Source organism: Ictidomys tridecemlineatus, chromosome 16 (assembly GCF_052094955.1).
Source record: "Ictidomys tridecemlineatus isolate mIctTri1 chromosome 16, mIctTri1.hap1, whole genome shotgun sequence".
Lineage (NCBI taxonomy): Eukaryota > Metazoa > Chordata > Mammalia > Rodentia > Sciuridae > Ictidomys > Ictidomys tridecemlineatus.
The window spans coordinates 17308862-17323027 of NC_135492.1; the positions used below are offsets into that span (position 1 = coordinate 17308862).

Here is a 14166-nt window from a genome sequence, read left to right on the forward strand (position 1 = left end):
ACATGTTTCTGGTTACACTTTTCTATTGGGTATCCAAGACTAAAGAGGTAGTCCTATATTGGGATGTTTTTCCTAAACTTAAGGTCAATCCAGTCTCCTCAGTGATGAATGTAATGGATTCATGAGAAACTGCATGGTTTCTTCAGTTCAAAAGTCAGGATGGGCCTATAAACCATATTGTTTCCCCAGAAAACATTGAGACTATTTTGCTTTTCAGTAACCCACCTTTATTATCTGATTAAGAGGTTGGCGCCTAGTCTTTGGGTCTTTTTCATCTCCCCAATTGGGAGCTTGAATAACTCTCCAGAGTTGTAGATCCCTTAGGGAGTACTGCAACTCTATATAGTGAAATGTTAGACTCATCATTGAAACTAGGCATATCTGGGCATTATTTTAGTATCCCTAGGTCCTTCCTATAACTGCCTTAATATTTCCATAATCACAAACAAGAGAGTATATAATTTACATAAATAATATTCTCCAAATAAAACTTGATTAAACATATGAAATAATTAATGAAGACGTTATAGCATTACTTACCCAACAGAATGTTTTACTATTGCATCTATCCATTAGCAAAGTGAATAGTGAGAGATGTGTGACCTAATAGGATCATTAAATTCACGACAAGGTTAACATTAAGAAATTCACACTTTATTTAGTAACAAGTTGCATCCGTAATGAAATATAAGTAAAAATGCTCTGTAAAACAGGAATGGTGGAACATGCCTGTGACCCTAGGGACGTGAGAAGATTTTCAAGTTCAAAGCCAGGCTCCATAACTTAGTGAGGCCCTAAAGAACTTCATAAAACCTATTTATAAAAAAAAATATGAAAAATAAGATCTGGGGACGTGGTTTACTAATTAAGTTCCCCTAAGTTTAAATACAAAAATAAAAACTAAAAATTTTAAATTTCATATAAATCTTAAGAGACTTCTGAAATAATCAACTCTGAGAATTATGTTTTCTGCAGTTGTGAAAAATGAGACTCTTTAGTAATTGTTGATTTATACTGAAATTATATCCTTTTAGGGATGCACTATTCTATACTTGTATTTCCTTATTTCTACAATATCAGCTAAAATATTTAAAAAATTTTCATAAAATTTTAGAAGCAAATTACCCATTTTTTACATTTAAATAATTTTTTTCCTTTCCTAGGTCCCAAATACTTCAAGGGATAGGCTATAGATAAGAAATTTACTACAATCTTTATATTTGTCAAGATGTATTTGTAAATATTTAGCTGTTATCTAAGGTACACACTTTGGACAAATGCTACTACATATTTGCTATATTTTGCTATATTTCAGGTCAGAAATTTTAAAATGTCAGAAACTTGAATACAATCTTGGACACATTCTTTGGGTTTCTATAAGCTATAAATCCTCCAGTGTTTTAAAAATGTTGGATCAATGGCCAAAAGCTTTGCAAAAAAATTTTCGCATGTCCTCTCACTTGTATGAATTCTGAGGTGCTGAGTAGGGTGTGAACAACTGTTGGAGACTCTGTCACCTATTTTATACTTGTACAATTTCTGTGCTATCATATCTCATGTATGAAATAGTGTTGAACTACTGTGAAATAAGGTTTGATTCATCATTAAAGACACTGATGCAATGTGTAAAACTTCTCTGCAGTATAAAATCTATAATGTTTAGTAAGATTGATCTTCAATTTTAAAAGCTTTGCCATTCACATTTATAGAACTTCTCTCTAGTACAGGTTCTCTGGTGTCGAGTAAGTCATGATTTCTGATTAAAATCTTTGCCACATTCTCTACATTTGTAGGGCTTCTCTCCAGTGTAAATTCTCTGAGTAAGTGATGCTTTGTGATGAAAACTTTGCCACATTCTTTATAGTTGTAGGGCTTCTCTCCAGTGTGAATTTTCTGGTGCTGAGTAAGTGATGATTTTTGACTGAAACTCTTGCCACACAATTTACATATGTAGGGCTTTTCTCCAGTATGAATCCTGTTGTGGTAAATGAGATGTGAGTTTGTATTAAAACTCTTGCCACACTCTTTACATTTGTAGGGCTTCTCTCCAGTGTGGATTTGCTGGTGTTGAGTAAGTGATGATTTTTGACTGAAACTCTTGCCACACAATTTACATTTGTAGGGCTTTTCTCCAGTATGAATTCTGTTGTGGCTATTGAGCCGTGAGTTTTTATTAAAACTTTTGTCACACACTTTACATTTATAGGGCTTCACTCCAGTATGAATACTTCTGTGCCAATTACACTGTGTGACGCTATTAAAAGCCTTGCCACATTTTTTACAGCTGTAGGGCTTCTCTCAAGTGTGGATTCACTGGTGCTGAGTAACTAATGATTTTTGATTAAAACTCTTGATACACACTTGACATTTGTAGGGCTTCTCTCCCGTATGAATCATGTTGTGGCGATCAAGATTTGAGTTTCTATTAAAACTCTTGCCACACACTTGACATTTGTAGGGCTTCTCTCCTTCATGAATCCTGTTGTGGCGATTAAGCTGTGAGTTTGCATTAAAACTTTTGCCACACACTTTACATTTGTAGGGCTTCTCTCCAGTATGAATTCTCTGGTAATTTTTAAGGTTTGGTTTTTGACTAAAAGTTTCAAAAAGTTGTTCACATATGTGGGGCATCACTCCAGTGTGTGTCCACTGGTTACAAATAAGATTGGAGCTTTTATTAGAAGTTTGGTCACGTTCTTTGCATTTACATGGCATATCTCCTGTATGAACACTGTGATGTTGAGTAAAGTTTTTGAGTGTCTTGCATTCTTCACATTGGAAGTTCTTCTCTGCAGAATAAATTTTTTGGTGTTGAGTAAAAATTGAAAACTTTTGAAGACTTTGCCACACTTTTTACATTTACAGGTCTTTTCCACAGTATAAATCCTTTGATGCTTAAAAAGTTCTAACCTTTCACTAAAAGTTTTTCCGCATTCTTTAAATTTATAGGGTTTTTAACTGTCATAGTTTCTACTGTGTTTAAAAGATGTTGAGCAAGCCGATTCTTTGATATATTTTTTAAACTTATACAGCTCTCTTTCTCTATAAATTCTCTTGTATTGAGCAAGCTCTGCACTGTGATTAAGAGCCCTTTCACATACCTTACACTTGCAAGTTTTGTTTTGACTATGAACATTCGGATGAGTAATAGTTTCTGAGCACTGAAGCAAAACTTTCCCACATTTTTCATCTTGGTAAATTTCCTTTAGAAAATGACTAGGAGTTTCTCTATATTCATAATTTTTATCACCAATGTAAATATACTGGTAATTACTCAGGGTAGAGAAATGACTAATGGTGTTACTTATAGCATTATATATAGTGCACTTTCCAGAAATCTGTATCAGAATTGTCATTGAGCAATAGTGGGGAAGTAGGAATCTTTCTACAATTCTTAATATTGTCTATTTGGGCACAAGGACAAATTACTCTTTAGTTTCAGAAAATGGTCATTTTGTAAAGAAACTCTCAAAAATATCACTTTTAGAAATATCTTCTCTGTGCAAATGTTTGACTGGAAGTTTAACTCAGTGCTACATTTATAATTGGGCATGTTAGAAACTGATGCATGGACCCAATTTCAAATTTTCCATATTTCCTTTCACTTCAAAAACGGCTGTGGATATATTCTTAAAGACACACACAGCTCCTCAAAATTAATTGGAATAGACTGAATTTTTTTCAGCTATTAATTGTTTCTGGTGTTTTGACCATAAAATTTTTATCATAAATAGGAACTAGTAATTAGTTTTGTCCATTATAATACGATTTTTTAAACTTTACTCTCACCTATATTTTCCCATTGTTTTCTTAGTTGTAAATAGTCAAGATCACACTTTCCATATCTTCACTCTCTCTCTTTATTCCCTGCTCTGTTGACATTTCTTGAGGATGATAAGTCATTGCTGAAATAAAAATAATAATCATGTTTACGTACTGTACTGGGATGAGTATATTTTGCAAACATAAGAAATTACAACAATATAGGGAGTAGGGTATTAAATCTAAGCCCACTGTTAATGCAGAAATATATAAATCAAATAAAAATGTACACAGAAAATTACTTTGAGAACATTTAAAATCAATTTAGTGTTCACAGTATCCGAGATAAGTACCTTACTATGGAGAGTAATATATTAGAGGAAAATACATGTTTTACACAAAGCCTTTCCTCCTTAACAATATATTTTAAAAATCTACCTCTGTTTCATTAAAAAAGAAAAATATGAAACATGCGAATATTTGGGGACTGGTCAAAAAGGGGTTCCTGCTTACCAACAAAAATAAATATGGCTAAATCTACTGTAACAATAACAAGTTATGAATTACTGAAAGGGAATAGTAAATTATCATTTAAAAGAAGTTCACTGAACTAAACAAACACACAAAAAATAGAACAAAATGTAGTCAAGAATTGTTAACAGAAATAAGCAGAAAATGCATATTTAAAGACTTTCTTTAGAAAATGTCTGAAAGAGTCATGGGTGGTTGTACATAGTAACATAGAAGGTTAAGCCAGTAGGATCAAAATTTTAATTCCAGGCAACGTAAAATATACAAAGTTGTAGTTCTCTTTCCAATACTAACAAATGCATCTCAGAGAATAAAAAAAAATAAAACATCCAAGCAGCTCAATCATCTCCAAGTTGTAAAGACTCAAAGCAGGTTTTAATCTAAGTTTTAAAACTTATAGAGAATATTCAGAGCATCTAAGTGAAAAAGACGGGTCACCTAGAAATGTGTAACTATATAATTGTGAAATCCTTAATCAAAACTTCACAACACAATAAGAAATTCAGGGCTATTTTCAAGAGATGAAAGAATAAAATTATCAACAAAGACATTATATTCACAGCTATTATCTTTCAAAATAGAAGGAAAATAAAGACTTTAAAGATATGAACGCACACATTTTTCATCAACACTAGATCTGTTCTCCACAAAGTACAAAAGGTAATCCTTCATACTGAAATCTAAGTGTGCACAGCAACACAAGTCATATGAAATTCTAAACATTTTTTGGCACAAACAATTCTATTTTATTGTAATGATGGGTCACAAGACATAATTTTGCAAAAGAAATTGAAAGACAAAAGCATTAAAACAAAACTGTTAATAGGCATATATACCTGTAACAATAATATAGTGTTGAAAAGACACAAATATTTTGAATTGTTAATAAGGTGAAATCACGTTGATACTTATACAAAGTATGAGTAGAAGATTCTTCATTTTAAATATTTTTTTGTTGGCAAATTCAAGATTAAAAAATTCTGATGAAAAGAAGCCTTTGCTATCTAAATTAACTCTTAAAAATTAGAACTGTATGTAGTTCCCACGATACACTAAATCTAAGGACACACACATACTGAAAGCAAAAGGATATAAAAATGACACATTCAAAAGTAATCAAACAAAACCTGGGCTGTCTAAATTATAGTACACAAAACATAATTTTATAAGACATAGAATACGTTTTAAATTTTAAAAAGCCTTTGAAAAGAGGCAATATTGAGGAAAAAAAACTTTCCCTAGGTTCTGAATTAAGAGTAAATACATTCACAATGTACATCCTGCTTCCCAATCACACAAAGAAAAGATTGAGAGAGTTGAATGAAAACAAAGAATCATTTTCATCCTAGGAGACATCAATCCCCATTTACTGAAAAGGGAAATACAGTGAAGCAAAATGGTAATTGCAAAGGATAAATAAGACTGTAAAAATATTTTGAAACTATTGGATTTATAGAATCCTTGTTCTTAATCACAAGTGGGATATTATAATGGATAGACTAATTTTATGTATTAAAACAAATCTTAATAAGTATTTAAGTGACAGTTATTTTGTAACCAACATGGAATAAAAGTTTGTATCAATAGCGATAGGAATGTTCAAAAATACCTAAGTATATGTCAGTTGATTAAACACTCTTGAACATTCTGTTGTTCAAGAATTGAAAGACAAAATTAAAAGATGTTTATACTACTTAAAGTTAACTAGAGTCTCCAGCTAATATGCATTAAACTCCCGTTGTTGTTGTTGTTTGCAGAGAAATCTATCCTTTATACTTTATGAATATTTCCTCAAATACAATGTACAAATGATGGTCAAGCTTGTAATCTCAGCTACTAGGAAGTCTGAGGCAGAAGAATTGCAATTTCAAGACATGCTCAATAACTTAGAACCTCTTTCCAATTATGAGTGAAAAGGAGCTTGGGGTGTAGTTCAGCATTTGAGTATCACTGCCATCAATCCCCATTATATTTACATATAGAAAATTTCAATTTCTATGTTCATGAGCAGAATGCAAAGACAATCAAGATAAAATACAAAAGTCATAGACAAAAGAGACTTAATATTTATACAAGCAAAACCACATATAACATTATTGGCAAAACAAACAAGAGCATGCATATCTTAGTTTGTGAAGCAATTAACTGATATGAGGAAACCCAGTCAATAACATGGAACCTACTGTACACAATTAAAAAAAAACAACCAAATTGTAAATATCCACAGATGTATTATTTTACAAATTCTTTTATTCAACTACAACTTACACCATCTCTCAGAAGAGCAGTCTTTGTCCATCTTGACATTCATTTATGGCAGATAATTTCACAGAAAATCCATTACACATATTCAAAAAGAAATCTGATAAGAAAATTTTATTGAAAAAAAATGTACAAATAATATTAGAGAAACTGAGTCATAATAGTAATGTATTACAATGGGTTGACCTAGAGGTCTCCAGAAATGTGCAAATCTTTCCTGCAAATAATGGAAGAGGGGCTGGAGTTGTAGACTAGTGGTAGAGTGTTTGCCTAGCACACATGAGGCCCTGGGTTTGATCCTCAGCACAACATATGAATAAATGGGAAACTTATTAACAACTAAAAAAATATTTTAAAAATTACGGAAGACCTGCCAGATAATATTGACACTCGCAAGACAAGGGGAGTGTTTTGTTGTTAATTTGTATGTACAGAGACATTACTGGAGGAAAACCAGGAGACTAGATAATTTTACAGCCCAAAACACAAGACAGGTCCTTCTATGATAACAAGAGATAGATATCAAGGCTTCTCAAAAATCTTTTATGCTAAATAATGCCTCAATCAACCTTTTTGAATTTAGGATTCTTCCTTTACCTCTACTATGTCCTCTGCTATATGTGGGCCACAGTGTTTGACATCAGTGCATTCCTCTAAGTCAACCATATGTCAAGTGAAGAATATATATCATGCCAACCAAGGAAAACATTAAGGATGAAAGAAATGTCATTAACATTTTCTTGTAAACACCAAGAATTACCCCATCTTTTTATTGAAAGCATGAATCTGAAACTCATGTTGAAGTTCCCAAAAGATATATGTCAAGGGAAGAAAATTAAATAATGATAATTAGGAATTTTGAAGGAAAGTTATGCTCACCCACAAAGACTAGGTTGCTGTAGTTCTCCAACATCACTTCTCTATATAAATTTTGCTGAGCAGGATCCAGGCATTCCCATTCCTCCTCAGAGAAATCAATGGCCACATCTCTGAATGTCAATGGCTTCTGAAATAAAAATTGGTAGATCAATAGCACATGGACCAAACCATTATTCAGTTTTTAGTTTGAATTAAGAGTTAGTAGAACTGACTGTTGTGCAGGAGAATTACTTTATTTATGTAATAAGATACTTTCCAGTATCTAATTCAGAGGAAAATACATAAGTCCAAACACAGTATATCTATTCCATATCAGAGTGAAGTGAAGGATATATACCATAATCTAAGCAGTGAATAAAAGCAAAACTCCTAAATTTTCTGCCATCAGTGAATGTGAAATTTGGCAGACATTCCAGATTCAAATAAGACTTGTCAAAGATATTCTCATAAGGTGATTGTGCCCAAAAGTGATAAAAGAGTGGCTAAAAAAAGCTTTTTAAAACAGTCTGGTAGTTATTCTCTCTTCTTTGTATCTGTGATAGATTGAACTCCCTGATATAATTAGTATCAAGTATCATCCACGACACATTCCCAATGTGTAAAATATTCATAAAATATTAATGTTTGGATACATGTGAAGTGATACTTCCACCTTGTGAAAAGACAAACTTGAAATATTTCAAGTTCTATAAGAAGTTCAACAAGTGAATACATTTGGTACAATAGAGGCCCACACAGCAGCACATATGTGTTCAAAAGACTGGGGCAATGAAATGGTTAATAAAAGAAAAAAAGACCTTTTAATATAATTGTAATGGAAAAATAATGGTGACAATAAGTTACTTAAAACTCATACAACCAAGTAAATATAACAAAGGAAAATGATAACTTTGAGAAATACATAATAAAATTGTTCGTCATAAAAGAGTCACAGGTCTGTCCTCTCTGTGTGCAAAAGGAAGATGAGATCAGTAAGACACACCAGAAGTGTTCACACAGGTTTTCCACATGGGAACTCTACGTGTGGATGGATCCTGATTACTTAAACATAGCTACTTTATTGGAAGAATTACCTTGACATCAGAGCATAATCACCCCATCTACACAAATGACCAATTAAGAATCTTCAATAGCAAATGGTTAAATACTTGAGCTAATGGGAATTGTATGGTATCAAGATTTTATGAAAGGAACCACAACGAGACAAATCAGGTTAGTAGATGATTATAGTCACTGTTCACAAAAAGCAAAAAATTAAATTCCTGACATGTTAGGAACCTAGACTGATAGCCCTGCCCTGGATGAGTACGTTCTTAAAATTCAAAGCCATAAGGAACAAATCGCTATGTATATTTTCTTTCTAAAGCTTGTTGTCTAGTGAACAAAAACAGTATTAAAATTTACACAAAAATCTAAAAAATGTAAAAAAAACAGATTTTAAAATGTCAAGGGATGCAAAAATTAAAAATAATTCTTTGCGAGAATGTAAATGGGTGTTAGAAGGAACTTATTTTTAATGTATAAAAATATCAGAAATTAAAAACTGGTGTTGCTTTTACAACATTGTGACTACTGAAAAAGATACGGGATTGAAACCTTAAAATTGGTAAATTAGATTTTACTTATATTTTGCTAGAATAAAAACAAGTTTTTGTAAAAGACACAAGAAAAAAGTCAAAATCACAGCAAAAATAATAATAAGTATATAAGAAATAAAAGATTAAAAAGGCAAACAAAAATGGAAGTGATATTTTCCCAATAAATAACACTATTTACATAATGAGAAACATATATTTGAATATGCTATTGCCTATATATAATCATCAACAGTGGATTGTTTTCTTATGCCTGACTTATATTTGTATAAGAAAAGCATGTCCAAATAGCGATGAAAGGAGAATTGGATATCATAAAGATATAGAGAATATTAGTGAAGTATAAGGAGACTGGCTGGGTGTGACAGGAATAAAGAATATCAGATGATTTTTTTAAAAAATGGGTATATAAAAATATACCACTGTGAATTCCACATTCCTGTATATGTAGAAAGCATCAAACATAAATGAATAAATAGAAGATTAATAAAATAGATGAAGGAGAATATTGGGGGGGAAGTAATGAAAGAAAACAATCAAGTAATGAGAATTGAAAGGGATTAAATTAATTTAACAAAAGAGGTGAAAGCCTTGTACAATGAAAATTACAACCTGCTAAATAAAAATAATTAAAGAAGATTTAAAAGATGGAAAGTTCTACCTTGTTCTTGGATACGTAGAATTAATTTTTTTCAAAATTACCATGCTACCAAAAGCACTATACAGATTTAATACAATTCCAATCAAAATCCCAATGACATTCCTTATGGAAATAGAAAAAGAAATAAAATTTTATCCTGGAAAAACAGAGAGACCCAGAAGAGGCAAAGCAATCCTTAGAAAAGGAAGGAAGGTAGCATCACTATACCAGACCTTAAACTATTCTTCAGAGGAATAGTAAAAAAAAAAAAAAAAAAAAAGCAGCATGGTACCGGCACCAAAATACACAAGTAGACCAATTGTAGAGAATAGAGAACACAGAGAATAACCCACATAAATGCAGTTATCTCATACTAGACAAAGGTACCAAAAACATATTGCAGAAAAAAATAGCCTTTTCAACAAATGGTGCTAGGGAAACTGCAAATCCATACAGAGCAAAATAAAATTAAGACCCTCTCTTTTATCATGCACAAAACTCAAATCAAAGTGGATCAAGGACCTAAGAATTAAACCAGAGATCCTGGACCTAAGAGAAGAAAATGTAGGTCCAAATCTTCATCATGTTGGATTAGGCCCCGACATCCTTAATTAGACTCCTATAGTGTAAGAATTAAAACCAAGATTCAATAAGTGGATGGATTAAAACTGAACAACTTCTCAGCAAAAGAAACAAGCAGTGAGGTGAAGAGACAGCCTACATCCTGGGAGCAAATTCTTATCACTCACATGTCAGATAAAGCCCTCATCTCTAGGGTATATGAAGAAGTCAATCTTGCCACCAAAAAACACAACCAAAGAACCCAATTCATAAGTGGACCAAGAACTTAAAAAGCATTTCTCAGAAATATGATATACAATTGATCAACAAATATATATGAAAAGTTCAACATAGCAATTAGAGAAATTCAAATCAAAACTAAGATTTCATCTCACTCCACCCAGAATGGAAGCCATTATGCATATAACCATAAGTGTTGGTGAGGATATGGGGGAAAAGGTACACTCATACACTGCTGGTGGGGATGCAAATTGGTGCAGCCAATATAGAAAGAAGTATGGATATTCCTTGGAAATCTCAGAATGGGACCACCATTTGACCCAGCTATTCCTCTTCTGGGTCTATACCCAAAGGACTTAAAAACAGCATACTACAGGGACACAGCCACATCAATGTTTATAGCAGCACAATTCACAATAGCTAAACTTTGGAGCCAACCTAGATGCCCTTCATTGGATGAATGGATAAAGAATATGTGGTATATATACACAATGAAATATTGCTCAGCACTAAAAAAGAATAAAAACGAGGAGGAGGAGGAGGAGGAGGTAGAGAAGGAAGAAAAAAAGATGGAGGAGGAGGAGGAGAATGAGGCATATTAGCATGGCATGTTTGTTACAATCAATGAAGCATTACTAAATTTTGTCCATGGGTCACTCAGATTTCCTGAGTTCCACTGGTGTAGGATTCTGCTTAAAGACCACCCACCTCCATGAAGGTAGCAAGTCCCCTTTGGCTCTTCTTTATCATGACAGTGCCTAGACTTCCTCATCTTTGATGACCTTGATAGCTTTTAGGAGCACTGGTCAGTTATGCTATAGTGTCTCCCTCTACTGGAATTTGTCTAAAGTTTTTCTAATTATCATCCTGGGGTCACTGGTTTCTGGTAGAAGATGACAAAAGTTAAAGAGAAATTTGTATCACACCATGGCAAGGGCACATGTCAACATGACCTGTCACTATTGACCTTGACCTTGATCAGCTGGACAAAAAAGGGTTTGTAAATTTTCTCCACTTTAAAGTTACAAGCATCAAATTTTTTTGGGGGGGGTACTGAAGATTAAACTCAGTGTATTCAACCGCTGAGCCCCATTCCCAGGCCTATTTTGTATTTTAAGACAGGATCTCACTGAGTTGCTTAGCACCTCACTTTTGCTTGTAATATCCAAGCCTCATCCTTCCAAGTCATTGGGATTAGAGCAGAGAACCAGCAGGTTTTTTTTGTTGTTGTTTGTTTGTTTCTTTCTTTTCTTTCTTTCTTTTTATAATTTTACTTATCTATTTGTTTCTTTTTTGTGCTTAGTGATTTGAACCTTCATGCCAGGAGAGCTCTAAGTCACATTCCCAGCCCCCCAGCAGATATTTGAACTAATATATTTTTTTCTTCACTCTAGTAAAATGGTCTTCATGTTCATTGAAAAATAAAATAAAATGAAACCAAAAGAAATAGAGCTTCTTCTTTTCTTCCTCCTCCTCCTCCTCCTCCTCCTCCTCCTCCTTTTCCTCCTCCTCCTCCTCCTCCTCTTCCTCCTTCTTTTTTGAGACAATGCCTTGCTGAATTTCTTATGGCCTTACTAAGTTACTGAGGCTGGCCTCAACTTTGCTATCCTCCAGCCTCAGTCTCCCCATCCACTGGGATCACAGGTGTGTGCCACTGTGCCGTGCTTAGTAGCAGAGCATTGGAAAGCTTTCCCTCTGAATATCTGAGAAGAAAGCACTCTCCCCTTGAGAAGCACATCCCTGCTGGCTTTCTGGACCAGATCATTCCTGAAGCAGTATATGAAGGGATTCAGCAGGCGTGACACTATGGTGTTGAAAAAAGCCACTCTTTTGTTGAGGGTCATGTTCCCATTTTGAATGGGCTTCAGGTACATGATTATGAAGCTCCCATAGCTGAGTGAAACCATCAGCGTGTGGGAGGAGCAAATAGAGAAGACCTTGCTGTGGCCCCCAGATACGGGCAGGTGCAGAACAGTGTGAATGATGCAGCAGTATGACAAAACCATCACAAGCACAGAGCTTACCAGGGTGCATATGGCCCCAGGAAGCTGACCAGCTGCAGAATCCTGGTGTCATCACACACCAGCTCCAGCAAGGGAGTGCTGTCATAAAAGAAGTGGTTGAGGATGCGGGGACAACAGAAGTGCAGGAAGGACATCCAGGCACACAGCACCCCAAGGACCAAGACGCTGGTGACCCAAGAGGCCAGAACCAGCCAGCTGCACACCCGGGGCTTCATGAGAGTGGAATACTGCAGCAGGAGGCAGATGGCCAGGTACCGGTCACCAGCCTGTAGCAAGGACTCCACTGTGCCCAAGATGAAGTAGAGCCTTGTTTGCATAAAGCACCTGGCACAGGCAATGGTTCTGTGACCAGAGAGGAGGTGGGCCAGCATCTGTGGGGTGACCCTGGACGTGAACCCCACCTCCAGCAGGGAGAAATGGCACATGAAATAGTACATAGGAGTGTGCAGGCGGCGGTCTGCCAAGGTCAGGGTGATAATGAGCAGGTTGCCCAGGAGTGTTAGCATGTAATGACCAGGAACACTGTGAAGAAAAGGAGCTGGAGCCCTCGCATATCTGTGACCCCTAAAAGCTCCAAATCCAGCACAGCAGTGAGGATGGGTTCATGAGGTGCCATTGCCCAGGCACCAGGCTGGGGGTGGCTGCTCTCCTAGCCTGGTCCCTGTCCTTGCTCCTGGCCTATCTTTAGTCTCTTGGTCTATGTGGCTTTTTGGAAATGCAGAGACAGTCAGTGCCTATCCTGCTGCTCTGTGGAGATGAGACAAGTGACATTTATTACATTGCTGGTCATGGTGTGGACACCACAGGAAAGCTGGCTTATGTAGCCCACAATGACATCACTTCAGGAAGTAATACTTACATTCATCACGAGACTTAGCACCTGCTTCCTCCAAAAATACTGCTCTCTGATGAGTAAAAACTGGGTGTGGTGCACACCTGTCATGCCAGGGACTCAGGAGGCTGAGGCAGGAGGTCACCAGTTCAAAGTCAGCCTCAGCAAAAGCAAGGCAGTAAGCAACTCAGTGAGACCCTGTTTCTAAAGAAAATACATAATAGGGTTGGAGATAGGGTTCAGTCGTTGAGTGCTCCTGAATTCAATCCACAGCAACCCCCTGCAAAAAGAAAAAAAAAACAACCACAAAAATAAGAGAGATATAATGTGGGGCACAAACAGGAGACACATATATACTTGAGCACTGTGTAGTAGTCACATTAAAAAAAAAAAAGAAAAGAAACAGGAAAGCCAGGGTCTAGAGCAAACCGCTGTCATCCCAGGAACTTAGGAGGCTGAGGCAGGAGGACAACAAGTTTAAGGCCAGTCTCAGCAACTTAGCAAGACCCTGTCTCATAATAAAAATAAATTCATAAATAAATAAATAAAAATATTCAGAGGTGTAGCTCTGAAGGGCCTGGCTGCCTGCTTCCCTGTCTTGTGGCTGCACATGTGCCTGGGATGGCTCCTGGTGATCAGCCAGGAGGAGGTGCTGTGGCCAGTGAAGGAAGAGGTGGACCGCCTCCAGGATAGGTCCAGGATTCGCCCGCCCTCGTGGACAGCTTGTGCTTCCCTTACAGACTCTGGGGTGGGTGTACATGTGAACTCACTTCACCCTAAGACCTTTATCTTGATTGGCTCCTGTGCAGTATATAAGCTGTGTGTACTTCCTGAATAAAT

At 35.5% G+C, this 14166-nt stretch overlaps 1 pseudogene; it reads right to left on the reverse strand.

Moving 5' to 3' along the window:
- Positions 1–12044: 12044 nt before the first annotated feature.
- LOC144371342 (olfactory receptor 6E1-like) lies at positions 12045–13358 on the reverse strand (annotated as a pseudogene).
- Positions 13359–14166: the final 808 nt, after the last annotated feature.